We start from the raw sequence: 26,323 nt of genomic DNA on the forward strand, positions 1-26,323 counted from the left end.
TGCGCATACTAATTCCCATCATGCCCTGCGGCCAACCGTCCTGTCTGAACGTCCTAAAGAAAACAGTTCAGAAGTTATGACGATTTTATTTCATATAGTTGAATAACAGTCACCGAGTATATCAAGTGTACCCTCTAGCATAACCCTTCCGACGGAATGATTAATGTCAAACGTTATCATAGGCTCTCATTCGATGAGACGCTGTCCAGAGGTTAGGAATATAGTGCTTTCGCGTAAAGTCTGATGCTCGGGAATGTAACGCCCCTACGTCTTATTCTCTTTCTAATATTCCCGATTCTTTATGACACCGTTGCGTGAATCCGTAATTAACTGAAAACGCGAAGTGTAATCTTTCACCAAATATGAAAAAGCAAAATAAATCGTAACATTCACATAAGTGAAACTGACTGAAAGTCTGTTCGTACTGATTACCATTTGTTTAGAAACAGATAGCATATTACAAAGCACTGGACTCGCATTCGGGAGGACGACGGTTCAATCCCGTCTCCGGCCATCCTGATTTAGGTTTTCCGTGATTTCCCTAAATCGTTTCAGGCAAATGCTGGGATGGTTCATTTGAAAGGGCGCGGCCGATTTCCTTCCCAATCATTCCCTAACCCGAGCTTGCGCTCCGTCTCTAATGACCTCGTTGTCGACGGGACGTTAAACACTAACCACCACCACCATATTACAAGGAAGTTCTTTCTCTACACATACGCTCAGCGTCTTCATTGAAACCAATAAAAAGTTCTAAACTGTGACAAAATGTGACGTAAATGTTCATTTCTTTATGCAACTGTCCTGCGTCTTCATTGAAACCACTTGAAATAATAAACAGTATCATAATTTTTTTGCATTAGCGATAAAACCAGAGATAAAGAAATAATAAAGTCAGTGCTTTTTGTAATGCTCACCAGAATATAATTTTTCACTGTCCTCGAACATTGTGACTTAATTGCACGTAACAAATCTTAAACTCTTGTCAGAATAATGGTTCAAATGACAATTATATTAATTTCTTGTTCCTCTACGAGTTGGAAATTAGTCAGCAAACATATATGCTATGACTGAATTTTAAATTATCCACACTGCGTCTGTAGTAGCAAACGTACTTGCTGGACCAGGGACTTAATTTATTTTCTTGTAAAGCATCGTATTTTAAATATTGATTAGTGATTGAGATGTTACACCTTGAAGGAAAGGACGGGTATTTTATTTCAGTTTCTATAGTAATGTGTCACATCACCAACAGCTTTAATCTTGACACAATTCAGTGCACCTGTAACCCATACGGACACAGATTCATTTAGTTTACGACTATTCCTCATCCTAAGAACCAACGGCATTGTAGACATATAGTAAGACGAACCATGTTCTCTGTTACACACTTCACATATCTGAAATGTGCTATAAGCAATAACTTCTCGGCTGTTAAAAGTCTCCAGCCCTGACGCAGTCTCCACTTTACCACCACGAACTAGAGCCACAGTAACCCAGCCATTAACATGTGCACTAGCATCATCATTAGCAAGCGTAAAATGCAGCACACATCCACTAAACCCCGAAGGACCATGAAGAATACGTTGCGCACCTGCTTCGCTCCTCGTAGTAATAGGCATGTTATCAATAGGTTCTTAGGACAGGGAATCGTCGTGAAGTAAATGAACCAGAGTATTTGTCCGTATGGGTTCAAAGAGCACTGAAGCGTGCCAAGATTAAAGTAGTTGGTTTGGTGATGTAACACATTACTATAGAAACTGAAATAAACTACCTGTCCTTAAGCTATTTTGTCTAAAACTGACATGGTGAGACAGTGGCTGTATACAGTTACTGTAAAAAAAAAAAAAAAAAAAAACACCAACACCATGTGTCCACTGTCGAATTTAAGCAATGTTTATATTGTAATAGAAGCTCCTTGTGTTTCAATTTTCATTATGTTATGTCTGTTCTTTAATAACATACTGTGAAATCAAACAATCTGTATATTGGAATATCTCTGATAGAAAACATCTCTGGCACTGTTGTGTTTGTAAACCTTCAATCTTTGTGTCAACACATGTGGCAAGTACTTTTTGGTGTGTGTGTTGCTTTGCACAATATAGTCATTTGCAAATCAAATAAGTGCCGCATATATTATACAATATTTGAAAAAATGCAACCCTGCAACTTCGCAAAAAAATTTCGCGGAATTTTCTATGTAAGTACTGTAACCACTTAACCTCACATATTTGTTTACTCTGTATTTCATCGTTTGGAGGTTAGTATGTCCTCATAGGACGCTTATTACACTGTTTTCTACCGTAGGGCACCAACACACCAAGAATATTTCGCTGCAGTGGAAGCATAAATATCAAAAACTGATAATTATGTAAAGTGCGTCTTATAAATATTGTGAACAGCCGTCTGAAGATGAACTTTTCAGTTCGAAACCGATTACGGCGCTATTCAATTAAATAAATAGCAGTATTAATAGTGGCTGGTTACTGTTTTCTTCTTTGTAAGAATCAACCTACATTACCTGTCCTTTCCTTGAGAAAATACTGGATATACTAATTTTGTTTTCCTTTTCTCCAGCAGGATTCGATCCGGCAATCGACAAGTCTTTCACCACCGCAGAAGCGAGCGTTAGTGACCAAGGCTACGGAGACTAGGTAAATGTCCGTAACACTTACTGATATTTCGTCTACATGCTTGCTTTCTGTGCCGTAAAGCGAAGACCAGTCGGGAAGTTTTAACAACTCGACTTCGGTACAATCCGTTCAGATGTCATTATAGGGAATAGATTTAACCAGAGAGGAAGTAGCTTTGCTTTTGGGTACCGGTGCCATTCAGTCTTTGCTGACGTCATAATTGTGATCTGTCAGACGATAGGCCGATGGAATGTAGCTGAACTGCCGTAAAGCGAAACTTCCCAGTTCAGTGCCGTATAGCATTCTTGATTGTGTGCAGTCCTGAATAAGACACTGAAGGTTAACTCTGCTTTGACTATTAGTAATTTAAAATTGTATTCTACCTTGGTATATGGTGCTAACTATTAATGGCTGAAGCATACCATTGCGAAATTGTATTTTTTTAATACGTATCAAATTGTATGTTTTTTATTTGAAAGGCAGATTTTTTGGTCAAGAACATCTGGACATTCAAAAATAGGATGATATTCAAGCTGAAAAACTAGAGGATTGGAACATGTCTCGCCGATGTTTTGCTCTGGGAAAAACTAGAGCGGAAGTGTGGCCAGAGAACTCAGTGAGCTGTTTCAAAGGTGCAACTGTTGTCTCGCAAAATGAGAGCGTAGTGTGTATATGGTGCTTTCTTCATAACTGATTTCACTTTTTGTTTCAATGTTCTGTGAAGATGTTCATGGATAAGTGAGTGAAAAGGTATTTGGTGGTATATTATTATATTGGGTAGTGGTGGTATTATTATTATTATTATTATTATTATTATTACCATCCTCTTTGGGAGCGTTATTCCATTATTTTTTCTATTAGTGTAAACACTGAATTGCATGGCATGTGTACTTGATAATTCAACAGGGTTTTCCTTTCTGCTTTTGTTTTCTGTATATGGCAATTTTCTTGCAGCGTTAGGAGGTGTTCTTTTATTGCTGATTCTAATTATTTTCATGTGTTCTTCTCTAATGGTTGGTTTGTGATTACGTTCTCTTAGATGTCCTGCAAGTGTGGAGTGGTTTGCCCCATACTTCCAACCCCTCTTGTGTTCTTTGTATCAAACATCAAATGTTCTACCTGTTTGTCCAGTGTATCTGCTTTCACAAGTGTTACACTGTACGCGTTTCGGCCTGCTGCCATCGTAGGGTCATTAAAAGCATTGAGATACAAATACCATGGTCGAATAATCAATATTCATGGGTACTTAAAAGGGGTACATAAAGGTAGTCATTAGGGCTTCATGCCGTTCTCTTGCGTAGGGAGCGCAAGAAGAATGATTGCGTAAGTTCCACTGTGCGTTCTGTATTTATATTAAATCTTGTCTCAGCAGTCTGTACAGGGACAATACGTAGGGAGTGGGAGTGTGTTCCTAGATTCCTCAATAGTGCCTATTAAAATTTTGTTAGCGGTGGAACATTTTAAGCGAATGCGAGCGCACGGGTGCGCGCGTGCGAGAGCCCGCTCGCACACACACACACACACACACACACACACACACACACACACGTCACACAAGAGGGCCGGGCTGACTTTGGACGTTTGGTCGCGGCGGAGCTGTTTGCCCGTGTCGTGTCCTGCCCATCTGTACTGATAGCCACTCGCCTAACAATGGTCCACGGGCGAGGCGGCTACGACTCCTCACACACGAGTCCGTGTGTGTTTGTTTGGGAGGCGCACACAAGGCGAGCTCTCCGTTCCCTGTACCGCGCGAGTGCCTCTACAAACAGACGTCACCGCCGGGCCGTACACAGGACAGGGAACCTTATTGTCCGTGCCACTTTAAACCTCACTACCTTCAGACAAGGAAAAAAAAACCTGAATGTTATTTATTCGCTGAGACGCGTTTCGGCTTTTAACAAGACATACTCTGTGGGTGACATAGAATAGTACATGATTTTTCGTTTTGACAGCTTTTTTTCGTGGACTTTATCCTGTATCTCCACGGCGTCGACATGTTAATTATTGGCTTTGGTGATGTAGAGTCTCCTCTCCCCATCCTCCCCCAACGCACCTCCCACCGTCTTCCCCCCCCTCCTCACCCCCGCCCCTCGCGGGGCCGAGGGATGGAATTTCTCCACCCCATACGTCTGCGTCTAGTGTTATTCCATACGGAAGTGTGCCATCGTTGTGTAAATGTTGGCGAACCGTGTAATTTAGGTGGGACGTGGGTACCAGGCCGGTATTCACCTAGTCGGATCATCCAAGTTGGCCAACATTCTGGCTCTCATCATTAATCCACCGGGCGGGCTGTATCTAGGCCGGCGTACCTCCCCGAATCCCGGAAGCGGTGTGCTAATTCACCTAGCTTTCCGGGCGCATTGTTTTCACACTCTGTTTTCTTTTTTTCGATGTAAAGCCACGAGGCGGGATTCATTTTTGCGGTCGACACAGATGTCACAGAAAACTATTTTCCTGTACAACTTGATGTAACAGAATGACATTGTATTTCAATGACGTTAAAAGCAGCACGATGTCAAAAACCAGTTGGAAAATTTATAGGGGGTAACTTCGCTTATATGGTATATTATACGCAAATGTTAACATAATCAAATTGCATACATCTAAAACGTATCAATAAACGTCTGATAATCAATTACATCATCACCAGTAACGGCGACCCCACCCATAGATCTTAAAAGAGCCGGCCGCTGTGGCCGAGCGGTCCTAGGCGCTTCATTCCGAAACCGCGCTGCTACTACGGTGGCAGGTTCGAATCCTGCCTCGGGTATGTATGTGTTTGATGTCTTTAGGTTGGTTAGGTTTAAGTAGTTCTAAGTTCTAGGGGACTGATGACCATAGATGTTAAGTCCGATAGTGCTCAGAGCCATTTGATTTCTTAAAAGAATAGAACTACCACGTATAAAACATCTTCATACCTGTTATTACTTTGCAAATTAGTTAATGTGTTAATTTTTTACAGTAAACATCTTTATGACTGAAGGCGCAAAACCCTAATAATGTTGGTTTTATTAATGTCGGAATATTCACCAATAAACCAGTCAAAAAGGGGGAAAAAACTTTATTTCCTCAACTATGTATCATATACTGACTTAATTTAGCAGATTCGTTCACCGGTGTAATGGTTACTGTCTGCAAATTTGTTGCAAATAGAGTTAGTAGTAAACAAGTAATATAATGAGATTTTCACTCTGCAGCGCAGTGTGCGCTGATATGAAATTTCCTGGCAGATTAAAACTGTGTGCCGGACCGAGATTCGAACTCGGGAACTTTGCCTTTCGCGGGCAAGTGCTCTTATCAACATCGAGTCTCGGTCCGGCATACAGTTTTAATCTGCCAGGAAGTTTCAAACAAGTAATAAATTCAAAGTCATTTCTGATACCGAAGTTGTAATGTACGAACCGCGAAAATTTAGTAAGCTTCAAAATTTCTTCTTTCATTATTTCGTGGGGGAAGGGAGGGGAAGTCAAGCTGAAAAAGTTTCGAAATGGTCTGAAATTATGTATAAAAGTTGTTGGAAGTCACCAAGAGCTCTGATTCTCAAATACTGGATGACGATAGCCTGGGTAATTTGAGCGCCTAAAGACATACTCTGATAAGCCAAAACATTATGCCCACTGGTAACGTTGGATGCCACCTGGTGGCTTGCGGGAACTTGACGCTGTTAACAAAAGTACGTAAGCAGAGCAGAGACGGACCAGGGACCACCCAACCGAAAATATGGGCTGCAAATGGGGAAATCCTTTGAGATAAGCTACTTTGACAAAGAGCAGATTATAGTTACGCAGAGCCTGTGAACGAGTATCTCGACAACGGCGAAGTTGGTCGTATGTTCAGCTGCTGTTGTTGTGAGCATCTACGGAAAGAGGTAGGAGCAAGGTGGAAGCTACCACTAGGCACTGAATGGTTGGACGACGACGGTTCTTCACAGAAGGGTTCGAAGGCTTGTCTGCTCTGTAAAGGTGGCAATCTCTGGCATCTCTGCCGAAAGAGCACGATGCTGGCGCACGCACAAGTTTTTCGGAGCACACCGTTCAATCGTACATTCTGGTACATGGAGCTCCGCGTCAGACCACCCCTACAGCATAATTTTTTCGCTCCGCTGTGTGTTTTGGCGAAATCTTAGACGACTTGCAGGTAGCTCACCAGACAGTGGTTGACAAACGCTATTCAACGGCGACTTCTCGGAGCAGGATGGACACAGACCGTTCCTGGTTGCAGCATCGACCTGCTTCCTATCGATCTGTCCGCACTGCAGTCCAGTGAAGGTCGCGCCGCTTGGACCTTGTGACGTCCTCACTCTGTTGCATTCTCAGCGAGATCCCGCCATGCAGGCTCTGACGTCAGATTGGGCATCGCAGGTAGCATTCAGAAAACTTGACAAGTAAATAGCAGCGGGGCTACGATGGAAAACGTGCGAAGCTCCCTGTGCTACGAAGCCGGCTGGCAATCGACGGAAGCGCACGGGAGGCGTCGCGCCAGCCAGTACCTACATCTACATATACGTCCATACTATGTGAAGCACTGTGAAGTGCATCCATCGCACAGGGCACGTTCCATTGTAACAGTTATTGGAGTTTTTCCCGTTCCATTCACGTATCGAGCCTGGGAAGAATGATGGTTTAAATTGCTTCCACTTGTGCTGTAATTAATACACTCCTGGAAATTCAAATAAGAACACCATGAATTCATTGTCCCAGGAAGGGGAAACTTTATTGACACATTCCTCGGATCAGATACATCACATGATCACACTGACAGAACCACAGGCACATAGACACAGGCAACAGAGCATGCACAATGTCGGCACTAGTACAGTGTATATCCACCTTTCGCAGCAATGCACGCTGCTATTCTCCCATGGAGACGATCGTAGAGATGCTGAATGTAGTCCTGTGGAACGGCTTGCCATGCCATTTCCACCTGGCGCCTCAGTTGGACCAGCGTTCGTGCTGGACGTGCAGACCGCGTGAGACGACGCTTCATCCAGTCCCAAACATGCTCAATGGGGGACAGATCCGGAGATCTTGCTGGCCAGGGTATTTGACTTATACCTTCTAGAGCGCGTTGGGTGGCAACGGGATACATGCGGACGTGCATTGTCCTGTTGGAACAGCAAGTTCCCTTGCCGGTCTAGGAATGGTAGAACGATGGGTTCGATGACGGTTTGGATGTACCGTGCACTATTCAGTGTCCCCTCGACGATCACCAGAGGTGTACGGCCAGTGTAGGAGATCGCTCCCCACACCATGATGCCGGGTGTTGGCCCTGTGTGCCTCGGTCGTATGCAGTCCTGATTGTGGCGCTCACCTGCACGGCGCCAAACACGCATACGACCATCATTGGCACCAAGGCAGAAGCGACTCTCATCGCTGAAGACGACACGTCTCCATTCGTCCCTCCATTCACGCCTGACGCGACTCCACTGGAGGCGGGCTGCACGATGTTGGGGCGTGAGCGGAAGACGGCCTAACGGTGTGCGGGACCGTAGGCCAGCTTCATGGAGACGGTTGCGAATGGTCCTCGCCGATACCCCAGCAACATTTGCTGGGAATTGGTGGTGCGGTCCCCTACGGCACTGCGTAGGATCCTACGGTCTTGGCGTGCATCCGTGCGTCGCTGCGGTCCGGTCCCAGGTCGACGGGCTCGTGCACCTTCCGCCGACCACTGGCGACAACATCGATGTACTGTGGAGACCTCACGCCCCACGTGTTGAGCAATTCGGCGGTACGTCCACCCGACCTCCCGCATGCCCACTATACGCCCTCGCTCAAAGTCCGTCAACTGCACATACGGTTCACGTCCACGCTGTCGCGGCATGCTACCAGTGTTAAAGACTGCGATGGAGCTCCGTATGCCACGGCAAACTGGCTGACACTGACGGCAGCGGTGCACAAATGCTGCGCAGCTAGCGCCATTCGACGGCCAAGACCGCGGTTCCTGGTGTGTCCGCTGTGCCGTGCGTGTGATCATTGCTTGTACAGCCCTCTCGCAGTGTCCGGAGCAAGTATGGTGGGTCTGACACACCGGTGTCAATGTGTTCTTTTTTCCATTTCCAGGAGTGTATAATCTTGTCCTCACGACGCCTATGCGAGCGATACGCTCGGGGTTGTGGTACATTCCTAGAGTAATTATTTACAGCCGGTTCGCGGGACTTCCTCAGTAGGATTTCTCGATATAGTATACATATATCTTTAAAAGTCTGCCAGTCCAGTTTCTTCCGCATATCTGTGTCACGATCTCACGGGGGAAAAAGCTGTGACCATTTGTGCTACCCTTCTCTGTATCCCCTGTTAGTCGTATCTGGCACAGGCCCCATACGCCACAGCAATCTCTAGGATGGGACGCACAAGTAATTTATAATTCCCCACTATTTTACCAATAAGCTGAAGTCTGCCACCTGCTGTAAGCAAGATTGAGTCTATGCGATCATGCCATTTCATATCCCTACAAAGTGTCACACCTGCGTATTTTTATGACTTGGCCGATTGCAAATGTGCCTCATTGAAATTGCAGTCGCACCATACTATGTATTTTCGTTTCGCGAAGAGAGCAGTTTTACATTCTGAACATTTAAATCACGTTGCCAATGTCTGCACCACCTTGAAATCATATCAAGTTCTGAATATTTGTGCGGCTTCGTTCAGACTTTATATTTCATTCTAGGTAACTCTATCACCTGCAAAAGTCGAAAGGTTATTAATACTGCCTGCAAGGTCATTAATACACAAAATGAACAGCAAGGGTTCTAGTACACTCCCCTGGAGCACACCCGAAGTCTCTTCTACATCTGACGATGATTTTCTGTCCAAGATGACATGCTGCGTCCTCCCTAACAAAAAATCCTCAGTCCAGTCACAAATTTCGCTGGATACCTCACACAATCGTACTTTTGACAATAAGCGTCGATGTGATACTAAGTTAAAGCCTTTTCTCAAATCAAGAAAGGCTCCATCTACCTGACTACCTTGATCCAAAGTTTTCAGCACATCGTATGAGAAAAGTCGGAATTGGGTTTCAAGTGGTGTATTCGGGATCCATGTTGGGTGGCATGAAGGAAGTAATTCTGTTTTAGCTATCTCAGTATGTTTCAGCTCAGAATATGTCCCAGTGTTCTAGAACAAATCGATGTCAAAGATATTGGACGGCAGTAAAGGGGCATTTACACGTTTAAAATCTTGTCAGACCATCAGTATATTGACGTATTAACGTGTTGTCTATACTAGAAACGTTGACGAACGGTATTGATAGCCCCGGAAATATTCTCAATCTTTGCTGAGCATGTGAGGTCGAGAACTGACTGCTTGATACTTTTCGCCGTTTGAGAGGTTGACGGAGCTGCACGATTCAGCTACGTGGCATTAGTGTCCACTATTTATGTTTTTAGTTCGTCATTGTGCATATCATTCCTCACATTCAGTTTTTCAGATACTGTTTAACACAGAACGTTTTTAGTAGGGCAGTGCAGGGGTAAACGTATTTACCACTTTAAGGTGATCACTGAAGGATTCACTGTGACATTACTTTCTTTATTAATCTGAAAACACAGTACGCCCGTTAGTTTATAGAATTAGACTGCAATTCAGAAAAGAGCTTGTATGCCGAAAAGGATGTCATACATATACAGTGACGAGTAAGATCTCGGCAAAATACGTCATACTCACCACATTATCGCGAAACGTAGAAAAATATTTTACGGTTATTACCTGAATATATCATTACAGAACAGATATAATTACTTCACAGATTTCAACAAGAGTTGTGCCAACTGTGTTTGCTGCTATTACAGCACCAAACTTCAAGCATTCGAACGACCGGCCTGTCACCAGAAATCATCACTTTATATCGTACCAATATTAATAATTTTTCGTAAGATGCAGGACTCATCCGAAAGTAAAAGCAGCAGTCAGATGGAAACGAGGCAGACGGAAAAAGTAAGTAAACCGTTTATTATTTCAAAAGTGATCGCCATATGTTAATACACATATATCCTGCTGTGGAACAAGACAGTCAGTGCCTTAAAGGAGACAAGTTTGCGGTTGCCTGCGAACCCTGATTGAAGCCAGACGTGCTCCTCTTCGTCCGAAGCAAAGGCACGATTGCCTTTCTTCAAGCCTCCTAATATGTATGGAAATTACATGAGGAGACACCAGGAGTGTATGGAGGATGTGTAAGGGCTTCCCTGCGAAACTTTTACAGCGTGATCTAAACAATCACCCTGTGGATGGGCATTATCCTGAAACCGAAAGATGCCACCTGTCAACACTCCTTGACGTTTGAAATGTCCGCATACCACTGTGTTCATTGTGGCGCCGTCTTCCAGAAAGTCAATGAGCACAGGGGGTTGACGGGCGGCGTCATTCTGTTGGAGGATAATGTACAAACACTTGTTGCCAAGGTTGTATAGAGTACGCTGCGATGGGAACCCCTTACACATCCAGCATTTAGTCCCGATCCCTCCTCATGCGGTTTCCAAATTTTCTGTGCCGTCGATTTGCTTCGGACGGAGAGGTGTACGGCTGGCTACAGTCATGGTTCCGTGGGAAACCGCAAATATTTCTCCATAGCGTAACCGACTGTCTTGTCTCACAGTCGAATAAATGTATTAACAGTTATGACGATTAGTTTTGAAAGAATGAACAGCTTACTTCAGTATTATGAAAAGGGTGGATTGCTGCTCACCATATAGCAAAAGTTGAAGGGTCGCCTCAGAACTGCTGTCGGCAATGTCCCAGGGAATACGGTACGCCTTGTTATGGAAGCCTTCCAACGCCGCCTAGATGAATGTGTTGTGCAGAGAGGGCATCATTTGACACGAGTCATATTCAAAAAGTAATCCACGCAATGGTTAATGACTTACACATTAGTAAATGGCATACCTTTCACTATTAATTGACATAAGAGGTAATAAATTTATTGAATCTCAATGTAGACAAGTGTAATGTAATGCGAATACATAGAAAGATAGGTCCCTTATCATTTAGCTACAAAATAGCAGGTCAGCAACTGGAAGCAGTTCATTCCATAAATTATCTGGGAGTACGCATCAGGAGTGATTTAAAATGGAATGATCATATAGAGTTGATCGTCGGTAAAGCAGATGCCAGACTGAGATTCATTGGAAGAATCCTAAGGAAATGCAATCCGACAACAAAGGAAGTAGGTTACAGTACGCTTGTTCGCCCACTGCTTGAATACTGCTCAGCAGTGTGGGATCCGCACCAGATAGGGTTGATAGAAGAGATAGAGAAGATCCCAACGGAGAGCAGCGCGCTTCGTTACAGGATCATTTACTAATCGCGAAAGCGTTACGGAGATGATAGATAAACTCCAGTGGAAGACTCTGCAGGAGAGACGCTCAGTAGCTCGGTACGGGCTTTTGTTAAAGTTTCGAGAACATACCTTCACCGAAGAGTCAAGCAGTATATTGCTCCCTCCTACGTATATCTCGCGAAGAGACCATGAGGATAAAATCAGAGAGATTAGAGCCCACACAGAAGCATACCGACAATCCTTCTTTCCACGTACAATACGAGACTGGAATAGAAGGGAGAACCGATAGAGGTACTCAGGGTACCCTCCGCAACACACCGTCAGGTGGCTTGCGGAGTATGGATGTAGATGTAGATGTAGAAATTAATTACAATTACTGCCTTATGGTGTGTTTTTAATATCTTACCATGAACGCTGCCGCCGTTATAACCTATATGAGCGTGTTTGTTTTATTCTTGACCTCACTACAGCATTGAGTGGAACTACTGTCAGTAAAGAAAATTTTTGTTTTGTGAGTTTAGTACGAGCCTTGTTAAATATAACAGTGGCACGAACTTACTTTCGGGCTAAATAACATTACCGACTGACAGTACTGTGTCCCTGCTATTGACAGCGTGAGGGTCGCTTTATTATAGGGATGGTTTGACAGACTAGCGTTTGTAAGTAGATACTGAACGTGTGCAGACCCCTTTAAGCTTGCAGCGAATCGTGCTCCGTATGAGACGGGTTTTGTGGGCGGATGAGGGCAAGGTGGCGGGGTGTGGGGAGATGCCCACAATATCCGCGGCAGCTGGCCGCTTTATGTAAGTATGCTACGGGCCGGGCCACGGTATCGATCCCCGGCGCCGAATATCGTTTCCCTGTAACGGCCCACGGCACGCGACCGTCTGCCCTCTGCGCCACGCAGGACCTGGTCGCTATCAGCGAGAGGACCCGCGAACGGTGCGCTGAACGCGCTGGACTCGCACAAGACAAGGCCCGAATTCGAACCTAGATCGCCCCACTCTACTTCTCTTACCCATACGTCACGCCACGCTTATCTTTTATGAGATTTATTTACTTTTATTCTTCGATTTAATTAACCTGGCAACATCACGGCCATCGAGCTCTCTCAAAACTAACGAGGCGTTCTATGAATAGGGACGGAAGTACACTCATGCTCATAAATTAAGGATAATTGCAGAGTGTGGTGACACATACGTGGCACTACACAAAACTGATGTTAATAGCATAGGCACATAGGGAACACACAGGACACAGATCTGAAAGTCCATGGTATTGGTGATAAGTTTAGAAAACCTTCCCGAAACACATGTGCTAGAAAACGCTACTGTTTCGTAAGCTTGTACCCCGACATCAGTATAGGATAAGATCATCATGCACACGTACACAGGCCGCACAAGGGGTTGGCATACTCTGAATCAGGTGGTCGAGCAGCTGCTGGGGTATAGCCTCCCATTCTTGCGCCAGTGCCTGTCTTAGCTCCTGAAGTGTCCTAGGGGTTTGAAGAACTGCAGCGATACGTTGACTGAGAGCACCCCAGACGTGCTCGGTGGGCTTTAGGTCTCAGGAACAGGCAGGCCACTCCATCCGCCTGATATTTACTGTTTCAAGGTACTCCTCCACGATGACAGCTCGGTCGGCCGTGCGTTATCATTCATCAGGAAGAAGATGGGACCCACTACACCCTTGAAAAGGCGGACATAATTGTGCAAAATGACGTCCGGATACACCTGATCTGTTACAGTTCCTCTGTGAAAGACATGCAGAGGTGTACGTGCAAGTCATCATCCCACCCCAAACCATCAAACCACGACCTCCTTACAGGTCCCTTTCAAGGACATTAAGGGATTGGTATCTCGTTCCTGGTTCACGCCAGATAAAAACCCGTGAACATAACCTGGGACCACTGTTCCAATGACCATGTACTGTGTTCTTGACACCAGGCTTTACGGGCTCTCCTGTGACCAGGGGTCAGTGGAATGCACCTTGCACGTCTCCAAGCGAATAAACCAGTCTGTAGACTGTGTTTCTGGAGACAACTGATCCAGTGGCTGCGGTAAGCAAGCCTTGTGGTGTTGTACACTGTGGACGTCCCGTACTGTAGCGCCTGGACACGTTTCCTGTCTTCTGCCCCCCATAACGTCATCAATATCTGTTCTTTGAGCCAGTTTCACCAAGAGCACGTCTGAAAACATCTGCACCGTACTCTGACATGCAACAACACACCTCTGCGTATGTGGACTGCTGCCAGCGCCACCGTGCGACGACCGCAGGACAAATGCACCGCATTGTCATAACCCGAGGTGATTTAAACCGTCAAACAGTCCACCAGAGTGTTGTTTCACCATGTATCAGCATTATCCTTAATTTCTGAGGATGAGTGTATCTAACATCTAAATGGATCAGAGGAGTAGCGCCTTGTTGCAAATATCTACTAGCAGAATTTGATATTACAGGTAAAGATGATCAAGGAATTTGTGAGTCATCCGTCTTTTGACTGGTTTGATTAGACCCGCCTCCAATTCCTCTCGTCGTTTGCTAACCTTTTCATCTTAGTGTGGCATTTGCAACGTACTTCCTCAGTTATTTGCTGGATATATTTCGATCTCCGTCCCCAGCGCTCTAGTACGATCGACGTTATTCCATGCTGTTTTAACATATGTCCTATCATCCTGTACGTTCTTCTTGTCTGTGTTCTATCTATATTCTGTCCTCACCGATTCTGCGGAGAACTTCCTCACTCCTTACCTTATCAGTCCACGTCATTTTCAGCATACTTCTGTAGCACCACATCTCAGGTGCTTTGATAATCTTCCGCTCCGTTTTGCCCATAATCCATGTTTCACTACCACACAATACTGTGCTCCGAATGTACAGTATCAGAAATTTCTACCTCAGATTAAGGCCTGTGTTCCATACTGATAGGCTTCTCTCTGCTAGGAATTATAAAACGAGTGACTCGGGCAATTAGAGTGACCTCTTGTTTAAACGGTATCCTATGGAGTAGCGAAATTGGGAAGAAGAAATACGAGGCAACACAAATGGGTGTGTTCAGACTAGGGTTGCCAGATTTGCGAAATAAAAAAAGGGAGTGACGGCTAGTTATTTGTTTATAATAATATTTTCAAAGCTAAAATACACATATACACTGATCAGCCGAAAAATTTTGATCACTGCCCACCGGCCTGTTGGCGTCGCGAGCAAGTGACGTGGTAACAGAAGTATGTAAGCGGAGCAAACACGGACGGACTTAGTGAAGATTTGGACAGAAAATGGGAAAATCAATTGATATGACCGACTTAGACAAAGGGCAGATTATTATTACGCAGAAACTGTGAACAAGTTGTTGAAAAGAGCGAATCTGGTCGTGTGTTCACGTCCTGCTATCGGGATTAGCCGAGCGGACTGGGGCGCTGCAGTCATGGACTGTGCGGCTGGTGCCGGCGGAGGTTCGAGTCCTCCCTCGGGCATGGGTGTGTGTTTTTTTCCTTAGGGTAATTTAGGTTAAGTAGTGTGTAAGCTTAGGGACTGATGACCTTAGTAGTTAAGCCCCATAAGATTTCACACACATTTGAACATTTTTTTACGGAAAGAGAGGTAGAGGGACAAAACTTTTGGTTCAGAGGCTTGTCTGCTCTCTGCCGAAGGAGCTCAATGCTGGTGCATGCACGAGTGTTTCGGAGCACGCCGTTCATCGAACATTGTTGAACATGGAGCTCCGCAGCAGACCACCCCTATGTGTTCACGTGTTGATCCAACGATATCGTCAATTATGATTGCAGTGGGCACGAGACCATAGGAATTCGACCGTCGATCAATGGAAACGTGTCGGCTCTTCGGGTGAATCACATTTTTACTACACTACGACGATGCTCGTCTCCACAAACATCGTAATCGGGGTGAACGGCGACTCGAAACGTGCGGCACGCCATCGACTCAGGCTGGTGGGAGGAGTATTACGCTATGGGAGACATTGTCCTGCTCTCGCATGGATGGGACCTGCAGTAGTGATCGAAGACACGCTAACAGCTGCGAACCACCTGCAACCCTCCAAGCTTGATGCCTTCCCCGACGGCGAAGTCAACTTTCAGCAGTATAATTTCCCGTGTCTCGAAGCCAGAACCGTGCTACAGTGGTTTGAGCATTACAGTGAACTCACGTTGGTGTCTCGGTGACCAAATTCGTCTGACGTAAATCATATGGAGTCCATCTGGGCTGCTATCGGACGCCTTCACCGTGTACGCACATGAGCCGTTCGTTATTTACGCGAATTACACGACCTGTGCGTAGACATCTAATGCCACGTACTTCCACAAACCTACCAACAAACTGTCGGATCCCTATACGTTCCAAAGACGTACATACAAGCTAATAATGTTTTGGTTCATCAGTGTATATTACATCAAGCAAAAACCATATAGCTCTTCCACATTATGCACTAACCATTAGTAGCGCAGAACCACACATTTAAAGAAAACAAAACGTACATATTTACGATTTTCAATGGGTAGCGTGTTAGTCATATTGATTCTAATTGTATTTCACTGAAACTATGCAATTTTCCAACAACTAATTTTCATTTTTTTGCAAATTTAAACATTTCTTAACATTTCTTTCATAGTTCGCTGTCACCTGGAGTTCATGAATCAAATCATTCGCTCCACAAATGCATTTGAGCTAGGGATGCTGAGCAAATATCCTACAACTTTCGGAAATCTTTCATAAAACTTGCTCAGGTACTCCAGAAAAGAATTTAAGCCAGTTTGCAACACAATCACCGTGATTTTCAAACTGTTGATCAAGTAATGACTACTGAATTCCTCATACAGGTCATCTATGCAAATATTTTCACTTACGTGAAACAGTTAATCAGCTTTTTCAGAGTCTTTGAACTCAGTGCCCTCCTGTAAGAAAAAATATGCAAGGGATGCATAGAGCCTGTCCTCATATTTTTTTGCATTGCTTTGCTACAAAAAAGTGGTCTTCCCTTCTCTACTGAATTTCAGAACTGAGAATAATTTGTTCATATGTCTCTAGTGCACTTAAGTCAGATCTTTCTAGTGTTTTCCCTACCATTTTCAGCAAACTCCTAAACAAAGAAACTTCTACAAGTCACTTTTTAAGAGAATAACTTTTAAGATTAAATTTATTCCAAAAGTATAATTCTTAATAAACTTAAATACAAAAACGGAGAGTTAATCACTCCATGCATTAAAAAAAATGGAGAAAGAAAACGGAAGAATCCATTAAAAACTGGGTGTCGGTAATCCTAATTCAACACAGTCATTAGGTACATCCAGAAGATAGCAATAACCTAACGAAGAAGCTCCATTGTGAACAGGTGTAGAAGGATCATTAACAAGTGACATCGAACGGAAACAATTAATATAGCATGGTCGTGCCCGGATGGATGGATGAAACTTGGTTACCTAAGTAGAATACGGTGAATCCTAATACCACCACCACCACCACCACCACCCTCCCCCCCCCCCCCCCCCCCCCCTCCGCAGGCGTTCGACCGAAGGTGTTCTCGCTTGGTGTGTTCCGAATAAACCACTGTTTTATTCAGTTCTGTTGCGACCTCTGTATGTGTCGTCATGTCTTCAGACTGAGCCGCCAGTTTCGTCAACTAATTCGTGATCGTCATCGCAAGAGAAGCCAACGCTATCGTCAAAAATTATACCGTAATGAACGTGATTGTCACATCGCAGCCAGTCAACTACATCATTAGTGTCAATGTCTGAAATGCGTCAAGCGCCTCTAAATGGTCGACAATGTCACCAGTTTCTTTATTAAATGTAGAAAGTGCTTCAGTGGACTCGCAAGAGGCTTGTGATAGGTTAGTTTTCCATTCTGATGCCGAGTAAGTTACACTGCCAAATTCAGCATAAATGTTTGTCAACAATTCTAATATCTCCATACTACGCAGCGTATCTTTTCGTGGATGGAGCCTAGCACCTTATATCTCTTTGGTGCTCGCAACAAACTGGGGCGAAACTGTACTGTACAATTCAATTTTATCTTGTTAACTGACACCTTATCGAATACTATAAAGTTGCCGTACTTTTAAAAATAATAAATAAACAAAAATACGATATGGAAGAACCGGGGAGATAAATGAGAGCCGGGCCGTATAAAGGAAGTACAATTGTGGTTTTAAACACAGGTCTTAATTTCGGAAAGAAATTTCTGCGTTTGAAGTACAGCATAATATGGATTTGGATTGTGGACTGTGGGAAAAATCAGAAAAGAAGAGGATTGGCAAATTTGTGAGGTGGTGTCTAGTGTGCTGAAAATTAAGTGGAATGTTAAGAAATGAGGAGGTTCTCCACAGTATCGATGGGGAGGGAAACGATGTTAGGGCGTGTAATTAAGACTTCTGGAAATGACCTCCGTGATACTAGAGGGAGCGGTAGAGAGCAAACTGAACAGGAAGTCACATTTTGGAAATTATCCAACGAATAATTGAGGACAATGGGTGCAACTTCAGTTTGACTGCAGTAGGATTTTTTTTTTTTTTTTTTTGGTAGACATCTCACTTAATCGATCCTCCAGCGTTGCCATCCGGAGACACCGGCAGCTTTGCTTGCAGACAAGGGAATGCAGCTTGCGCGGGGGTCTGCTAGCTGCGCGTTTACTTTGCCGATGGGGCGCGTGTTTCGTAATACAGACGCCAGCTTACCCCCGCATGCTGCACTTTGGATCGTCGAGGGAACGTTGCGAGGGCAGGGTGTGGTGACTGCTGATAGCCTAGGGGAGGAGCTTTCCATACAGCTCCCCCCCCCCCCCCCCCCCACACACACACACAAAGAGAGAGAGATGGCGGGGGGAGACGGTTTATTACGGAAGAGGATGTTGCCTTCCACGTGTCTGTACTTACACGACCCCTAGCACAAACGCTTAAGGGACACACATTTTCTACTTAGAACTGGTCCATATACAGTGTGTCCCAAAAATCCCCGTACCCTCCAGGCCAAAAGAGCATACTAAATATTGGAGTACTTGGACTTAAGAAATATGAATCAAGCGGATCTGTATGTACACCACCGAGCCCGTTAAGACGTGCCTCGAAGTGCGCGACAGAGTGCGCTAAAGCGAACGGGAAAAGTTGTGTATGGTTAGATGCACCCTAAAGCGCAGTTCGGTACTGCAGGCGCAGAGAGCAAGCTGTCGTATAGAAGCTCAGCAATTTTTCTTTCTTTGCGGCCGCTGCATTATATGCTAAAGCAGTGAACAACGCGAAAATAATAATGCGATTACTGTGGGTGAAAAAATAGATGTCCATATGGTGGGAGTGGGGAAACTCGACATTTCTTCAAAGATGACTTACTGTAGAGGACGAGCAGGCGTATCGAAATCAAACGAAGATGACGAGGCTAATTAGCGATTCCTACTGGACTTTGTGCAACTGAAATTAGCGAACAAGGTCAGTCTGATTCGAAAAGCAATTATTTCTTCCGAGAATTTATCGGCTACTCCGAAGATTCCGTGCCACTGGCGAATCGAAGTCTTTCAAAACAAATACACTTGTACATAAATATCCTCATTGTCAATAGCACTTCTCTTAGACGTCTCAATGGTGGGTCTTGACCGGCAGTGCTGAGCGCGCAAAGTTTTGTTCTTATTCTCTTTTTAATTGCTTCCGTTATTGTCTGTTGCCTACATTCTTTAAACGCAAAGCACATTCCGTGTAATTCAGTAATGCATTTGTTTTCGCAGTGATAATCTTTATTTTTTATGTTAAAAAGACGCGGCCTGAGTTCACTCACGTGTTCTTTGTGCCAAGTTGCCAAGCCCATCCCCTCTTTCTTCTCGAAATCACTTTACCAGCAGACCGCGGGATCTGTGAACAGTACAGCTGAAGACGTTTTCACCGCTCGAAAGAACACGAGTGACTGACCGCTTCGGCTACCGTCGGCAGTATTCGTGTAAAATCGTATTCGCCTTCACGCACGGATATAGACTTGTCTTTTGTTCGGTATAACATGCGTCAGCAGCGGGAATGCGAATTTAGGCATTTAGCTCAACTCCGCTGTCTTTTGTGCGCTAGAAGGAACAACGGCACTTACAGAGACCTATGCGTCTCCAGCTCTCCCTTCATATTTTGTGTTGTATGGCGTGGTATGGTTATTTCGATTATGCTGAATCACACTCGATCCAGATCCTTCATTCAAGGTTGTAATTTCTCACTAACTCCCACGACTGAATAGCAAACTGTGTTGGAGTTGTGGCCTGCAGTAAGCATGCGTGATCCATGGTTCCCTCGTCTTCCGAGCTGAAGTATTAAACACGTTTACAAATCGTAATTTTCATTCACCTACGGTTAAAAAATATATTCCGACATTTTCTCGTTCAATCCGTAATGGAATGGTTCCTATTATTTCACCTTCTATGTAAGCCTGAAGGCTTTGGAAATTGTGGCATCATTTACACGTTCTGCACGTCCTTGTGTTTAGAACAGTTTCTGTTGTGGAAAGACATGGGTTTGAAGAGTATTAGTGCAGATATTTTTATATGTGATACCTTAATATGTACATACATCAGTGTGCTGGTTGTTTTTAAGTGAACTACGCCTGTCTGTATAGATTAACCAATTTGCCCTCATGCATCTACACTTGAACAAACGCCTAGCTGCCCAGGGGAAATTGAGCATTGATGGCTTCCTCTTGCCATACCTATTTGGAGGTACTAACCAACCTAAAAACATACGACTTTTAACAACTGTAATTATTAGTCTGCAAATGGCGTAAATACTGATGTGATGTTGGTCGCCGACAGTCACCAATAGAAATATCTGCATTTATATCCGTTATGTCGTGTATATATTACATTTTTGCTCTAGCTCCCTTCCTGTCTGAGACTGACTCCAGATGAGTGTACGAAACATTGGTAAATAATGCTTCACGGTTGCTGATTTGCCAATAGCCGCATCTTCTAGTCCAAGGGCACAAGCAGCTGACACATTTTCTGTTAGACTGCAAATATTTTGTGTGCTCGTATTTGCTGATAACAGTTCTAATGTTTGCTGCAGTGCATTGGTTAACGGTGCTGTCAAGGACGTAGATAAGGAAGAGATGAGGAAAGCGGCGTGCGATGGAAGATAATTGGCTTTGTAGACCACGTCTTTGTCAGTCCTAGTTTGAGCCACCCTGGCGCTGCTGCTTCTGAGCGCACGGTCGTGCGACGCGGGCAGCCTATAAGTGCAGGCGCTTAGCAACGCGATTTTGTAAGTACTCCATCGAGTGAACTCCGTTTCTTTCTCATATGAGTCAACCTGTGGCATAAGTCAACTACTAACTAATACTGATAAAAATTTAGGTTACATGAGTAATGATACAATCTCGTACCATAGATTTTCGATCACTCTTGTTTGCAAAGAAGGTGTTGGTTAAGAATTGTACAGTGGATTTGGTACTTTGCCGTAGTCATTCTCTTTCACTACTAGCGAAAAAATCAGTCCAATCAAGTTATCTAGAATTATCAGCAAGATGATGAAAGAATGTGGTATGTCTGTGCCGCTTACGGTATTTATTTTGATTCTGAAATGACAGCAAGTACCCTGTAAAATTTCTGAGTAAAGCAGCTTTTACGATTCTCTTTTTTTTTTCTTCTTTTACATTGGTTAGAATTAACGTAATTAGCTGATGGACATCCTTTCTTTTGTTTCAAAACCTTATCTTCTCAATATAGTTTCTGAGCTGTATTCTGCTCTGTGTTTGCTTCATATGTAATTTTTCTACCTTAAATGATTAATTTTGAGCTACATCATTATTTTTGTCACACCTTTTTCCGGAAGATATCTTTCAGTTTGAAAGCAACCTTTTACTTCTTTATGTACGTCCACATTTTGAGGGTTCTTTTGGCACTTGGAACAGCTCATTTCAGTAATACGGCCAGTTGCCGAAAATATCGTTGGATGTCTCTGAATGGTGGTATAATTTTAGTGATTTTCTTTTCACTCGGGTTCCCACTCTACAGATGGGGCTACACGTTTTTCTTAGTATTTTCTTTGTTTTTAATTTGCCATCAAGATAGTTTTACGCATGCTTCAGGCTGAATTACAGTATTATAAATTTTCCCGGCTCCATTTTCGGAGATCAATTTGTCCACGGCAGCTTGCCACTAATATATTACTGTGTATACGAGGTGTATGAGAAAGGTAATGAGACTGATTTTTTTTCTAGCAAATTTATTTTTGTCAAACAATATTGTTCCCTTTAAATAGTTCTCTTCTGCAGTTATACACCGACAGAGTCGTTGTTTCCAGTCGTGGCGCTGAAACACTTTAGCTGGAGGACCATTAGGATGTTGGTCACATTCTTTTGAATGTTCTTTTAAGTCCCAAAATGACGTCCATTTAAGACTTTCTCAATTTCGGGAAAAGGAAGAAGTCACAAGGACTCATATCACGTGAATAGGGGGGGGGGGGGGCTGTGGAAAAATGGAAATACCTTCAGCGTAAAAAATTCAAAAATTTCGTGATGGAAATGGACGTAAGATATAGGACGTTGTCATGATGCCGTATCTACTTGTCTGCAATGTCCGGTCTCTCGCGATTCACACTTTACCTGAGCCTTTCATGGACATTATTGTAGAACACCTGGTTGACATACAGTGTAGGCTTTCACGGTCAGGATTGTCGTCACTTAAAACTTCCGGACTGATAGGCCGTGGCCGATGCATAAAACTCTCCCCTGACATTTCGTCTTCGACTGCGGGAGACATCCTCCGAGGTGAAAGCGACGAACTGCAAAGAGAACTCAAGGAAGCACTGATTATGTAGCCAGTGCAGAGGGCGCCACTGTCCATCACTTTGTAAAACAGCTAGACTCTATGGATTACCCAAAGTGCATAAACCTGAGTTTCCTTTGAGGCCAATTGTCAGCGCTGTAGGCGGTTCCACCCATGAGTGAGCTAGATACCTTCCCACACTGCTGCAACCTGATGTTGTTCGCCTTCTTCCTAGAGCGAAGTGCTCGATCTATCTCCTGGCTAGAATAGCCATTCTTCACGAAAGTCGACCGTGGATGTTCAAACCCATCTTTTAAATAAACAGGTTCACAAATTTTGTACGCCCTATCTACCAATGTTTTTATTATACCTCTTTTTTGTCTAGGGTGGTAGTTAGACTCCTTGTACAGATCAGTATGTGTGGCATTTCTATACACCTTATGGCCCAACTTTCCGTCCCGTCGTTTAATCACAGACATATCCAGGAAATTCAGTTGCCCATTACTCTCCGTCTCCATAGTAAATTGGATTTTCGGATTAATGCTGTTTGGATTTATCAGGAAGGCATCCGTCTCCTCTGCTCCGTGTGTCCATACTACGAAAGTCATCGACATAGCGATACCATCTGGCTGGTCTCTTCCTGGCAGTCTGTAACACCCGTTGTTCATACGTCTCCATAAACAAGTTAGCCACAGCAGAGTTAGGAGGACTGTCCATAGCCACCCCCGTCAATCTGTTCATAAAAGTCAATATTGTATTGAAAGGAGGTTGTTGTGAGGCAGTGTCGGAATAATGCCACAACATCGGTAGGAAAAATATCAGCTTCGTTTATCGGAATCGTGGTAAATAACGACACAATATGAAAACTCACGAGGATATCATCCGGGCCCACACTCATTTCCTTTAACTTGTCAATGAAATGAGCTGAATTTTTCATATGACTGTCAGTCCTACCAACATCAGTTTGCAGCAGTGAGGGAAGGTATCTAGCTAACTCATGGGTGGAACCGCCTACAGCGCTGACAATTGGCCTCAAAGGAAACTCAGGTTTATGCACTTTGGGTAATCCATAGAATCTAGCTGTTTTACAAAGTGATGGACAGTGGCGTCCTGTGTAGTACCTGTGTAATCGGCGCTTCCTTCTCTGTGCAGTTCGTCGCTTTATCTCTGAGACGAAACGTCAGGGTCGAGTTTTATACATCGACCACGACATATCAGCCATGAATTTGTAAGTGACGACCTGGTTGACAGTTTGTCGTGGAGGAACAAATTCTTGATCCGCGATACCCTACTGTGAAAAGAGTAAATCAACATTGCTTTGATCTTAATTTGCTCATTCGAGCCTTTTTCGATTGGTGATATGTCGCAGTATGCCACTCATCATGTTGCGCTTTCTCTTAGGAATGTACTCAGAAATCCAGGGTTCATCACTTTTAATCACGCAACTGAACTGTTAGTGGCCAATGACAGTCCTCTCAAAATGATCAGCCCAAACGTTTCTTAGATTGCCCTTCTGCTCAATTGTGAGGTTTTTCGGCACCATTTTGGCAGGAACCTTCCGCACGTGCAAAATTTCGATGAAAATTTTATCTATGGTGAAAGTGTTTAACAAATCACCCATCACCCTTATTGTTAAACGTCGGTGTGATCCCAAAAGACACGTTGGACATTCTCGTTGGTTTGTTAGGTTTAGGGTCTTCCTGAAGGGGGTTCATCCTCAGTGTGTTCTCGGCTTTCCAAAAACGATTTGTACCAGCAAAAAATCGGTGCTGTTGATAAGGAATATTCCCCATAGGCCTGTTTCAACTTTTCAGACGTCGCACTCGCTGACTCCCTAAGTTTAACGCAGTAGCTGATGCCATAACGTTTTCCCTAAGTTTAACACACACGTTGATGGCATAACGTTGATCTAAATTCCGCTGTTCCAGTTTCGTAACACACACACAACAACAACAACAACAACAACAACAACAAACACACTTCACTGATGGCAGTTTCAAAAATCACATGATGCCTGTATGGACCTGAAACTCGGGTTATCCGAATGGGATGAAGACATCGGTCAATACAAGTAGAACAGTACAGCGTTGCCAGATTGCTCACAATGTTGTCAGCCACATTTATTTTATCACACACCTCGTATATAATGTGTTCTGTACACAATATTGTCAACAGTGCGCCACGATCACTATCTTATAAATATTCTTGATTAACTTTGCAAATATAGCGACACGTTGAACCTTTGCTAATGCCTGATCTGTAATATACGCTTTAATATTCACGTTTTCCAGATTCAGAAAGTTTGATGATGTAGCTATCCATTGCGAGTTGGGATGCGGCCGGTTAAATGAAATATTGCCAGCGAGTTAAATTCCACTTCGCACCACACCCCAGTTAATTGAATTCTATAAACAAGATAGCTAGCAAAAATAGCGCCAACAAAATATCTATACTATTAACGGTGAAATATGCCGTTCCATAAAAGCGAATTAGCGCGAAATTAAATTAAAATGCTTGGCGTTGTGCACTTGCTTTCATAATGTAATGCTGAAGGTTTTTTTCCCGGGGATTTACGTAATTTTCATTGATTGTCCAAATGTCACAAAACTATTCTGTACACTTTAATTAAAGTGCTTACGTCAACATTGAATTTACTGTCACTGCTCAATATGGCAATGAAATTCCGTGGAAAATCTGTGTCGCTTGTAAACCAAATTTAGGCATCACCTTATTCGACACTATTTGGTATGCATAACTTGCTTTAATAAGTTTATTACGAATTACAACATAAAACATTGTAGCCAGAAGTACGGTTAAATAAATAATATAGAACATTACGTTAGTTGATGCCAAACTCCAGCGAAGTAAGATGATGATGCCGATTTTGCGCAACTACTGAACAGTTTTGACGAGGAAAGCGTGATCACATAATGGAACTATCATTTTGTTCAGTTAACAACGACGCATGTCGTCTGCTTCTATACACTTCGTTATGTGAACCTACTGTCCTCGGCTCAACACTAAATACACATGAGAATGACTCTCAAATGAATCGACACCGGTTGTGTGAATAAAAACACAACTGATAACTTGAGCATTTACTACAGACAGTTTAAAAAAGAAATTTACAGTTCTAAAACCAAGTACACAAAGACGATTTAAGCAGAAAGTATGAGATCTCACTCGTTCAGTGCTATAGTATCGTTTTCCAGCACTATTGTCACCACTATTGGCATTATTACACTGCTGACCATTAAAATTGCTACACCAAGAAGAAATGCAGATGATAAACGGGTATTCATTGGACAAATATATTATACTAGAAGTGACATGTGATAACATTTTCACGCAATTTGGGTGCATAGATCCTGAGAAATCAGTACCTAGAACAACCACCTCTGGCCGTAATAACGGTCTTGATACGCCTGGGGATTGAGACAAACAGAGCTTGGATGGCTTGTACAGGTACAGCTGCCCATGCAGCTTCAACACGATACCACAGTTCTTCAAGAGCAGTGACTGGCGTATTCTGACGAGCCAGTTGCTCGGCCACCATTGACCAGACGTTTTCAGTTGGTGACAGATCTGGAGAATGTGCTGACCAGGGCAGCAGTCGAACATTTTGTGTATCCAGAGAGGCCCGTACAGGACCTGCAACATTCAATCGTCCATTATCCTGCAGAAAT

General features: G+C 43.7%; 1 protein-coding gene across 2 annotated transcripts in view; it reads left to right on the forward strand.

Moving 5' to 3' along the window:
* Positions 1-26,323, forward strand: part of LOC126336349 (solute carrier organic anion transporter family member 5A1) — a 397,873-nt gene that overhangs the window by 104,696 nt on the left and 266,854 nt on the right. The window contains exon 2 of one of the 2 annotated variants that reach the window (XM_049999929.1): positions 2,575-2,651. The gene's annotated coding sequence lies outside the window, so the exon portion shown is untranslated. The remainder of the gene's footprint in view (positions 1-2,574; positions 2,652-26,323) is intronic. The other variant, XM_049999932.1, reaches the window with a different exon arrangement.

This window comes from Schistocerca gregaria, chromosome 2 (genome assembly GCF_023897955.1).
Source record: "Schistocerca gregaria isolate iqSchGreg1 chromosome 2, iqSchGreg1.2, whole genome shotgun sequence".
Classification (NCBI taxonomy): Eukaryota; Metazoa; Arthropoda; class Insecta; order Orthoptera; family Acrididae; genus Schistocerca; species Schistocerca gregaria.